At 32.4% G+C, this 12,708-nt stretch overlaps 1 long non-coding RNA gene across 1 annotated transcript in view; it reads right to left on the bottom strand.

The window, feature by feature from the left end:
• Positions 1-6,622: 6,622 nt before the first annotated feature.
• LOC150099584 (uncharacterized) overlaps positions 6,623-12,708 on the bottom strand; it is a 32,433-nt gene continuing 26,347 nt past the window's right edge. The window contains exons 2-3 of the long non-coding RNA XR_016549398.1: positions 7,170-7,266; positions 6,623-6,806 (exon numbers count right to left, since the gene is read on the bottom strand). This is a non-coding gene — a long non-coding RNA (uncharacterized LOC150099584). The remainder of the gene's footprint in view (positions 6,807-7,169; positions 7,267-12,708) is intronic.

Here is a 12,708-nt window from a genome sequence, read left to right on the forward strand (position 1 = left end):
ATTAGATGAACTCACTATTCCTAATCGTAAACTATTCCACTCCCTCACTGTTCTGTCAGAGAAAACCTAGCACTTAACCCTTTGTTAACTAACAACAAACTTAACCTCCATGGATTCGCCCGTGTTTGCTCTCCCCTTCCATATAATGAAACATTTCATCAGAAAAATCCCATAACACCCCACTTTCTTCTGTTAACCAGAGTCTGCAGTCCACATACTCGCAATCCGTTCTCATAATATAAATCCCGTAATTCGGATATAAATTTTTGTAGATCTTCTTTCAAACTTTCCACAGCTGCTTTACCCATTGAAATCCGAGAAACTAAATTTGTGCACAATAATCCAGGTGTTACCTTATTAAAGCCTTATAAAGAGCAGAATGACTTCCCTATCTTTTGGTGTCAAGGTTTGCTTCAACATCGCAATTATCCTCTGAGTTGTATTTGCAACTTTTGCTGTGTAACATTTGAACTTCAAATTCCTATCCGCCAATTCACCAAGATCCATTACATCCTCAGTTTCTTGTAGCTGCTGGAAATCTCATCATGCCAAAGCGCATAACTACACAGACTAACATTAAACTGAAAGCCTTTTCATTTGTCCAAATTTCCAGCCCATTGAAATCATTTTGTAAGTGCTGAATATCAGTAATATCACTGATTTCCCTGCCTATCTTCCCATCATCGGCAAACAATTGCACATCAACTATTAGACCCTGCCTGATATCATTAATGTATAGACTGAACAATAACGGCCCCAGCACTAAACCCTGAGGTACACCACTAGTCAACTTAAATCTAGCAGATTCACACCCACTGTATACCACTTTTTGATATCTGTCTCTCAACCATCCTCTAATTCAAGTCAAGAGTTTATATACAATCCCATATTCTTCAGTTTATGCAACAGTCTTTCGTGTGATATCCTATGAAACGCCTTAAAAAATCCTACATTATCATAGTGCATCCATTCCCTTTATTCAGATCGGCCGTAATTATTGCTACAAAATATGAGCAAATTGCTTAAACATGACCTTCCTTTAGTAACCCCATTCTGCTTCTTGCAGATTAACCTTGATTACCTTGCAGATAACAGGTTGTTCTTCTAGCATGTCCGTATGCGAGTGCTTACCAACTTCTCTAAAATTTTCACTACCACACCAACGAAACTGTTAGGTCAGTATTTAGACACGTCAGTTATGGCACCACCCTTGTAGAATGGAACTATCATACATCGCTTCCATTCTTGTGGTATCATTTCTGAGCTCAGACTCAAGTTATACAGCACGTGAAAGGCGTAGCCAATTTGGTTGAGCATTTCGTTAGCAAACGGGTTGATATTCCATTTGTCCCTATTGATGAATTCTTATCCAGATTATATGCAACAGCTTTTCATCCTTACTTTCATGAAGCGATAACTATTTATTAAATGTAGCAGTAGCACTAAGCACCATTTTCATACACCTGGTTGATATACCTTAGCAAACTGAGAGATCATTCATTGAACATTCTCTTTAGCTTACGACACTCGAGTACCATCTGCATTCAATATAGTTTTTCTTTCACATTCTTTCTTTCTTTTACCTGCGACATAACGATAAAATTCTTTTGGATTGCCGCTTGCATGGCCAATTTCTTTTCATACTCCTATTTAACTTTCCGGACACTATTCGTTACTTTTCTGGCCTGAGCTTTACATATTTCATAACTCCTCTCACTCCTATTCTCACGACAATATTCTCACATCATCTTATTCCTGTGGATCTTCGTTTAATAAGGGTTTACCTCCATTTCACTTCAAACTTATTTATTCTTCGAACACTAGAGATACATTCAAATACCGCCTCATTTAAGCTTTTTCAAAGAATCCCATGCATTGCTGACAGTTTTCCCATCCAGTAACTGATAACATATGACCAGAGATTGTGTTCTCCTAAGGTGATCATAATCTAACCTGTTCTAATTGGAGCATCAATACGATTAGATACTTCGCTAGAAAGCACAGTATGATTACTGTCACCAACTGCATGTAAAATGGCCATCCTTAACAGATACCCTCTTCGGACGCTATGAGCAATTCCAACACTCTTTGACGTCGAGCATTCAATAAATTCCTCTTCTTCCGTATCATGAGATTTCTGATCTACACATTCATATGTATCATAAGTCTAAATTGGCGATGCATTTCTTTGTCCCCTGGAACTGACCCTCCAGGTCTGTAGTAACAACCCATCATATATTTCACTCTGTTAACCTCCGCTTCACACCGCTCTGCTAAAATGTACGGCTACATGGGATGTTGTTAGCATCCTTCTTTTCTTGCGTTTCTACGCTAACTGGACTTAAGTCATCTATCATTAGTAGCACTCCTCCTCCTCCTCTCCTATCTCTTCTGTCATTCCAAAAAATATTATTCCCATTACACTCTATTCCACTTAACATATCTTATTCTGTTAGCCAGGCTTCGTAATGCCAAAAATCTAAGGTCAGATCATATTTAATAAAGCAACGAACTCAATCTCTTTGTTACGGATGCTCCTTGCATTTGTGTATACAAATAATAAATTGCTACCTTTCCTATTGTTATAATTAGATATGCAACCTTGTTGTACAACTTTCTCTTTTCCCTCCCCAGACGACCTCATAAGGTCAGAAGGTTTTTATCCCTTTGAAAAATATTTAATCATGTTCGAAGACATTTATATCTTCATCTCGTTTTCGTACTATAGCTGAGCTTTTAAATGAGCAATTATCTAACGATATTTTTGAAAGCATTTTAGTATTTCATTTCTGTATGAATTAAGGTAACAGATAATTTCCTGTATTCAATGACTAACGAACACTGGAAATAATCCGTAAACACGGATTATTTCCAGTTGTTGTCTTTTTTCTTTGCAAGCAAAGTTTTCTTCCCAAGCGATTTTCATGAACACTGTAAAGGAAAAAAGTCAAGAAAAATTTTCCTGTTTTATTTTTCACTAACGTAGCCATGAAATTTGATTTCTTTGTATAGCTGATCAAAGTAATTCGCACTAATACACTATAGGTGGGCATAGATAATAGCATTTGGGTGAACTGCAACTTATTATTATTCCCTAAACGAGTAACTGACTAAATCAGTAGGAAAAGAGATATAAATTTTACCAAGTGTGTTGGATCTTACTTGCAAAGTAGCGAGTTATTGCGTCTCCGTAGCGCAATTGGAAGTACGACGAAACGTTTTTCCAGTAATACGTTCTTCGATTAGAAAAGGCCTAAGTTCGTTTCTCGTCGTGACGGGAGGAATCATTATATGGACTTTTACTAGAGTCAGGTGAGTTAGCCGATCTCATACGGAGATAGCAGTTTTTTTCTCCCGGAAACTCGGGTTTTTCATCCCGTATGCAGAAAAATCGGCCCTTCAGAACCCACACAGTTTACAGACAAAAAATACTATGCCATCGACCGTCCACCACAACTATAGTTGTGGTGGACAGTCGACAGCGTTGATGTAGATGATTGGTAGTAGTGGTCCGGTGTAGTCGTGGAGACGGGGAGTTGTACAGTAGGTGTACTCCCGCGATGATTGTTCGGACTCCTTGGAGGTGTCACGAATAATAATAATAGCTATAGAATTTGTAAATCAATTTATAAATTAAAATATGCGCTAAAATTTTTCTGTTAAAAAAAAACATAGCTTTGATTTTGATTTCAGAATTTATAAACACCCATCCTATTCCTCCCACACAACAAAGCTTCCCATTTCAATTTAGAGTAATAAAGCATAGCTGCTTACAATACCTCTACATTTTCGGATTATCGAAACAATTACTCCGACATTATTTGTACTGAAGTCATTAAGTTTAACCGACTCAGTAAAATATCGTTTTACTGAGTCGAAATATCGTTTAATGTTAAACAAAGTGTATGTCGTGTACCTAAAATATTTCCTATCTGCTCCAATTATGATTACTATTTTGTCTTGCTTTAAATTTCGAGCTCAGAATCATTGTAAAAGTGAAAAGAAATTTAATACTTCGTGTACGCGATTTAGTGGTACAAAAAAATGTTTTTTTTTTCTCTCTCTCAATTTCAGAAAATGAAGATCTAAGATCCAAAGTGGTTGCATGTTACGATAAATTTCCAGCTCCGGTAAGTAAATAAATTTGTTAAAAAATCTTTAACAAATCATTTTAATATAAAAAATGATACATACAATTGAATACATTTTTAATACAAAAACGTAAACAGAACGCAATGTAGACAATAAATGTAAAAAAACAAAACAAAAAAAATCGAAGACGTACTTTGAATAATTAAAGTATTTAGAAGGATGACATACACAAGTGAATAACCGAGTATCGAATAAACGAATGGATAAGTGAATAAGCGGAAACTGTAACTTTCTTTTTATCTGAGAATAATGATAACTCTTTAAGTCATTGACCACAAGAGGTAAAGAAAACATCCATGACAGAGTTTCCATTAATCACGTCGGATGGAAAAAAAGACTCAGTAAAGTTCTGTACCTGAACTGCATCTGCCAGGAGTAATTCATTATGCATTCGAATACGCTACTTTTAGTTTCCTGTTGTTTCGAGTGCCTATTTATTCGATTACTTCCCACTTCTTACGTCATGTATTTTATATGGCATAATTTTAATATATTTTAAATATGTTAACATATTTTACATGTGTTCAGATTGTTTTAAACCATTGTTATGTACTAAATATGAATTAATAATTTGTAATTTTGAGCATTCTTTTTCACGTTTCCAAAACACCATCTATTAGTTATTTATCAACTGCAATCTTCTTTAAAATTCCAAACTATTATTTTCCGCTCCTATGTCAAAATAAGATTAATGGAGACATACAGATGGCTTTCATTACACCTGATGTTTACATTCCGGGAAATGACTGTACATAACTACGACTATACGACGGACAAGTCGTAAAACGAAAACACATATTATGTGCTATTGAAAGTAAGAGGTGTCTGCACATTTCAATTTCTGAACAGGCTTTTCATGAACGAGAATGATGAAGTAATAAAAGCATAATATGAATGCATGTGTTTGCTTAAAAACAAGGTTGTATTCGTATGACGAAACTGTATCGTCTGAGTACATAGTTTGATGAGATGACATTATTTTCCCAGTTTTATTTGTCTATATTTTTTCTCTCTGGTTCTGGTTTAAAGGTAGTAATGAGTCTTCCGTGAGAAATATGTATTAAAATGAGTAATGAAATATTCTTCAGTATAGAAGGGAAAAATAGTTTAATTTTTTTTTCAGGAGGACAGCGGTGTTTTGAACGAAGAATGGCTGATCAAATACTGTACTTGGTTGTTGAAATGCTTTGTTTTTCAGAGCTCAACTTCCTCTAACGTGAATGGATAGTTAGAAATTAGGATTGTATTAAGCTTAGTAATAAAATATTCTTCAATATAGAAGGGAAAAATATTTTCCATTTATTTCAGGAGGATGGTTGCGTTATAAATGAAGAATGGCTGACGAAATTCTGCACACTGTTGTTGTTATTGTGCGTTTTTTTCAGAATTCAACTTCGTCAACCTGAATGAATAGTTTTCATAATAAGTTTATATTTTGAATCCTGTAAATAAGTCTATACTAATAATTCGTTGTTTATTTAATGCATAGAAACGTTAAAATAAGCTGTTTTTAATATATGTATATACTACATGGAAGTATTTATATATATAAAAAAAACATAAATTCAAAATAATAAATGTCATTTACACAATTATGGAGCGATCATTAATGTAACTATACGATCAGGAAAACCGGTATACTTTTAACTTACGTGCTGTAGGAAAAAAAAATGTTTCTACGAGAAACAAATAGATATCATAGACCATTTGTACTTAAAAACTTTCGAAATATTCACGTTTCATAGAAATTTCGGATGTACATAATAACTGATTTTAAATACTTCAGTGTCAGATTATTAAAATACATTACACTGAAGTGTCTAATATCACTTATTTGTGATAAACTTTATAGATATCTAAAAAGATATCTGCAAGACAGTCCTTATTAACGGGAAATGTCCTTCAAATTGACTCAAACTGGCATTACTCTATAAGGATATTGACTAATGCCTGACTAAGCGGTATGGCTACAGTTACGGCTTAGTAAAGCAATGGTCAAAACTACACTAAGCGAGGTTAACTGCTATTGAAATTACAGCGAATTAAGGTGTCAGATGTGTAAAGAAACACAGCTAATCAAACAAATATCTTATCAGGTAACTGTACAATTACACATCAGCTAACTATACAAGCATTCAAATATATAGATCCTAATCTTAACTCGACTTGTTACGTTTTGTAGATTACTGCTAAAATGAATGGCTGTGTGCAAAATATTATGCCAGAAGCAGCAGACAGAAATGCAGCTATCGAAATTGGATGCAACGATAAAGACAAGCAACAGAAGGTAAGTATATTTGTTTTTTTTTAAAGTAATTTAATTAAAGTGCTCTTTTTGTTTGTCACTGAATGCATGTACTCATATTTTGTTAAAGAAATGAATATATAATTCTCAAATGTAACATAAAATACTAGATATCTAATATATCTAGTATATATAGATAGACAATACGAAGAAAAACACTATCAATTTCCTGCTTATTAATTTACTCTTATTTTTCAAGTTGTGATAATATTCTTGCTTTCCATATTCTTAATGTATAATACATAAATATATACAGTTTATAATTAAAGTCTCTTTTTTTTTTCTTTTCAGCTAGCCGAATGCTTGGAGAAGGAGAAAGCCCAGATGATAGTAAGTGCGTTAATTTATACTGAAAAAAAAATGTAGAGTATGGCGATTATTCTTGGAGAAAGATAGAGACGAAGATAATAAGACACTCACTTAGATACACATTTGCGATTTTATATTATAGGGAAAAAAACAAGACATATTCGTATAAACAATTTATTAATTTTTTTTCCATAACTTCCTATATTGTTTCGTATAATAATTGAATTTTTATAAAGTTAATCAAATTAACTAACAATGCATATGCACTGCGAACCATAAGTTTCTGTTGTATCCAACTGATGTCGAACTATATGCTAGCGGTATTTCGTGTTTTTTAAATTAATACAACTATGGTAAATTTAGCGAGTTGTACGCAATGGTATGTTAAGTAAACTATACTTACTTATTGCTTTATTTGAATAATTACTTCAAGACATACTAATCGACTTCATTGGGATCAATATCCCCTAAAATTCATCTACCATGAAATCGTTTGGGTGCTGCAACTTCGAAATATACAAACACACTGTAAGTGCAGTGTATACGTGTTTGGATAAAATATCAAAATTATGGTAAAAATTTAAAAAAAATTTAAACATGAAAAAATATTGTTTATTATCGATAAAATTATCGATAATAATAATATTATCGATAATATAGTTTGGTATAATTCAATATTACTTAAAAATAAAATACATTCTTCTTGTTTTGTTTCGAACGAAAAGGTCGATAATTTTTTCTTCGTTGAAATCATCGCAATGTACTTGCGATGATTTCAACGAAGAAAAAATTATCGACCTTTTAACCTATCCTGATTCAGAGTGTTCCTCAGAAATGTTTTTATTCTCTTTAATGTTGAAAAACAGCGTTTAGGCTCTGATGTACTCATAGGAATTGTCAAGAGAATTTTAATCAATATAGTAATTTCAATAAGAACACAATATAAATTATTTTCTGTTATAAATTTTAACAAGTCAATTAATTTACAATAATTATGCATGTCGAGTCTACTGTAGAATACTCGAAGTTCAGTTTCAAGTTTTTCTTTGTTGATCATGAGACATGCTTCAGTGGTCAATGTTATTTCTTCTGTAGGCAATTTATTCTTAAAATTAACTAATTTATCCTTGTTAAATAATTTAGCAGCTACAACCTCTCTACTACTGGCGCAAACTGCATATAAACAAGAGTGGAACTGCGCGACGGACAGTGCCATATTACGCTAATAGCTCGTATCTCACTATAATGTGCATATGCTTGCTCGCGCAGCAATATGCCATTGTGGTAAACACAGTGCTGCTAGCGTCCTCGCCCTCCCAAGTGCTACAAGATGGATTTTTATTATTTTTTCTACAAAATAAGAGAATTGTATAGGACTGTTGATGATAAAATTAAATATTACAAGCAAATATAAATAAATATATTTATATATCGAGAAAAATTGGGGGTGCTGCAGTTCCGCAGTGCCTATTCACGAGCTTCCCCTGGTGCGAGGGATATTTACTTCATAGAAACTAATGCTTTTTATCCTAAAAACAACAGATAAAACAGAGATAAGAATACGACTCAATTAACACATATAAAGTACGGGTTATACAGACATTTCCTAGACTTTCATTCAAAACTGTCAAGTCAACAGTTTCAGCCATTTCGTGCTTTTGTTTAAAGCAGTTTTTTAAGAAAGTAACTTCGCGATAAATGTTTCTATCACAACTAGAATAAACACACGATATCCACACAAAATCGAGCATTGTTTACTATGTGTTGGCTATGTATAGGCATGTGGAAGATCGAAATCAAGTTATCTGTAAGCTTTACCAATTTATAAATAAATCTCTCATTCGAATAATCAAAAACAATAGGAAGTAATATCTTCTGAGATTTAAATTACTTAAAAGAATATTCATTAGCATCGTGCTTGTCAAAAAGCTAGTTACCCAAGTCTTAAGTGATTGTTAAGATTTCTATAACAGTTCCAGCGATTTTATTTCCTCCTCAATAATGCTCGAGAATTTTAAGTATTTTACGATTCTAATTCAAGGTAACAAGATGAAATATTAATTCAGTTCCTATACATGTAAATAAATAAATAAATATTTGTTTTCCTTTCTTTCTTTCATTATAGAAATCGCTTTCTCTGCCAGATAGCGGAAAATTTTTTGAAGCGATGGTAAGTAATAATTTTAAATAATTAAATTATTTCAACGCCAAAATCAAAAATCCTATTACATTAATTGTACTACAGTAACTGGCAAAACAATTTTGTTCAAGTAAACACTCATAATATTTACAGTGTATTTTCCTATAACCCTTTCGAGAACCCTTCCATATTGCAACTGACGGAGCAATCGTTTCGTGCTTACATGGTGCCATGTGGTGATTGTTTTCAGATACAGATGAAGTAAAATGCTAACGTCTTATTCACCTTTTCAAATTATCTTGCCATTAACATTGGAGTTTTACAAACGACATGTGTTGCCTTGTTTATATTTACTTACAATTTATTTTTTTAGTAATGCCAGACCACTTACTTTTATATTTTATTCCTCAATGTTAATCATTTGGTTTTATATTTTTAGCGTTGTCTTACTAACCTGAACAACGCTGCCAAGAAAGGTTAAAAAGTTCAATACACTTACGGAAAAAGGCCATTTTCTGAAGCCACAATGAATATGTTGGAAATTGTGTTGAAAATATGTTCCATGTGTATTAGTTTAAGTGATCTGTATATTTTACAGAAGTAATAAATGCATTTGTCTGCACTGTGAATAAATGAAATTATTTCTGTTTTACTAATCCGGTTATCAATGCAGAAAGTATCAAAATATCGCTGTTCTTTGTGTACGTTTAAATTCAATAGTAGGGAATTTAATTTACAGTTTTTCTACTTCTCTAGAAGAGCAATATTGTAATCAATGACATCCCTTTAAAAGACACACAAGCGCACACACAGTGCTTGAGAAATTTTGTACCTGCTCAACAGTCAGGCAAATATCTCACTAATGAATGTCAGTGTTGATGCATTGTATGATGGAATGTACATATTAGTGACGTGCGAAATTCAGGATCGGTCGTTACATAAGCTATTGTTTAATTCTAAGGATAATTTTACCACATATAATTAATTAGCAGCATTGAAGCAAACACATTAATTACATATATATTTGTCGTTATCAGTGCTTGAAGAAAAAAATCATGAATTTTATATCCGATACAGGTATGGCTTTTTTTATTATTTATTAATGATGCTATTTTTCGCTACATTTTCGTTTCTAACATTTAGAATAGGTCTTGTATCGCTTTTATGGGAAAAAGCAGACAATTCTGTTTTCCGTCTTTTAAACAAACGGAAAGAATAATATCAAGAAACTCTTAAAAAATCTTAAGTTTATCTTGGTGCAATTTATAGTAAGAGAAATGTTTTTTTTTTCTTCGCAGAAAACACTTTCAGTTCGTTAACATCATCCTAACAAGATAAGTTACTTGTAAGATTTTTAAAAAAAATCAAAAAGCATTTCTAGTTACTATAAAATAATGGCACTTAAAAAAAGCTTCTAGGTATTAAGGAAAAAAAAAGAACTTCTGGATATTGGCACAAATAATAAAATAATAATTTATCGAACACATAGCTGTTGAAAATACCTTGTTATTGTTATTTAAAAAATATTATGTATGCGCAAGTGTTCATGAATTGTATTATGTATATAAATAATAAAATTTAATTGAAAAAATATTATTATTATTATTATTAAATATAAATAAAATCAATATAATAATAATAATAATAATAATAATAATAATAATAATAATAATAATAATAATAATAATAATAATAATAATAAATGGACTACAGAAGAAAATAGAGAAGTTATGAAATGTTTTTACAGATCAGAGCCAGAAAAACGAGTTTTAGAAAGTGTATGCATTTAGTTTGGAAACAAAAATTCCCGGAAATTGCAATAACAGAACAAAGACTTATGGACCAAAATAATTTCATTTTCTGTAACAAAATATTTACTGAACTTGAGCTGCAAGAGTTATGTAATAATGCAACAACTTCAGTAACAGCAGATCAACTCGAGGTAGCTAAATCAAACTTTGGAATTCAACTCAGTAGCATCAAGTTGACGACATACCTCAGAATGTTTTGACAGAAGTGCAGTACAAAATGAATTCAGGGATATCGGAACATATAAACTCCATAAATGACCGAATAAGACTACCATCATTAAAAGCTTTGCATACATCTAAGCTAAACCAGTCCCTCTCAGACACAAATACTATGATTATAACCGTCAAAACGAACACTATAAACTATAACGGAAACAAATCGGTTCCTATACAGCACAGCCTATATCATTTCTGTGAAGCTTGGTTGCAAACCGAAAGAGCAAAAGCCGAGAATGAAACATTCTGCACCGTGGAAAATCCGGTTGGAATGAAAAGTCAACAAACTGCTGAAAAATAAGTTGCTGATCGGCTGGAAAATAATAACATTCAAAAACAAACTGATTAAAACATAATTTGTGCCAACAAAACAATTGCTAAAGTTAGGAAGAGCTAAAAGAAAGAATTATAGCGGCTGTACAGAAAATTAAAAGATATGAAGCAAGAATGAACCAACATGTGCAAAATATGCAATTCCGACTATTTCAAGTGGCCAAAATAATTCATTGGCATGTTTGCAAAAAATATGGCTTTCCTGCTTCTGATAACTGGTGGCAGCATAAAATAGAGACTGTACTGGAAAGCGAAACGGCAAATATTCTCTGGGACATTCGAATACAAACTGATCGGCATTTGGAACACAATAGACCTGACATCACAATTATCGAACATCGACTGGTTTGGATTATTGCCATCGCAGTACCCATGATACCAACAATAATAACAAAGAACTGGAAAAAATTACTAAATATCGAGATCTAGCAAATAAAGTCGGCTGGCCGTGGCTTAATATCATACCAATAGTGATCAGTACACTTGGTGCAATTTCAAAGAAGCCATCCAACTATTTACAGCAATTAAACATCAAAGAAGTGACCCCCATATCATATACAAAAAAAAGCATTACTTGGAAAAGTCCATATTTTACAACGCTACCTGATAGACTATTCTTAGATTCTTGGTAGAATCTGAATTGTTTTGCATCTCCAGTCAAATTGTCGTTTAAAAGATACCTTGTTTCGACTGTGTATCAATTATATGAATAAAGTAAAATAATCATAATAATCTTCCGAATTTCAAGTAAATTTAAAATGAAAATTCAGTTAAATTTTTAGCAACCTGATAGTTACAATTAGCTGCATATGTTTATCTTATCAAAAATAAATAAATAAATAAACTATGTTAGATTCCTTTACATGCAGTAATGGCGCCGTCACGGATTCTCTGAAACATCAGTCTGTTTGAAGTTTTTGAAGATCTAGCAATTCCAAATAGCTTACTATTTCGGATATCTTGTTATTTTCATATGAACAAGTTTGAAAATCAATTATTTGCAGCTTACCCGGATGAAACAGAACATAGTTCGAGGAGCTGTACTACGCTTATTAGAAAAACATTTTAGCATGTGGCAACACTCTACTAGTATCGCATATGTTGTTTAATTTTGACGGTATATATGAAAAAAATAATTATAAGTAAATAATTATTTATTGACTTATTGTTGATATTTCGCTGGTGTTATAACCAGCATCTTCAGAGCACAAAAACCCAATTTGTCACAGTAAGCGAGACTACAACAACATGGTGTAATAAAGGGACTAGTTTAACAAAATTGTAGCAACAACACGAAGACTACAGTTCTAAAGAAACACAGAGAGAGAGAGCCGATACTAGTTATGTCTTAAGATAACTGTCTCCCAAATCTTGGACAAATTTATATAGCCATATTTGTTGAGATTCGGATTTACAATACTAGAAGCAACAGAAACCTCTAA

The sequence above is a fragment of the Typopeltis vanoorti genome, chromosome 14 (assembly GCF_054136105.1).
Source record: "Typopeltis vanoorti isolate ZY-2024b chromosome 14, IOZ_Tvanoo_1.0, whole genome shotgun sequence".
Taxonomy (NCBI): Eukaryota; Metazoa; Arthropoda; class Arachnida; order Uropygi; family Thelyphonidae; genus Typopeltis; species Typopeltis vanoorti.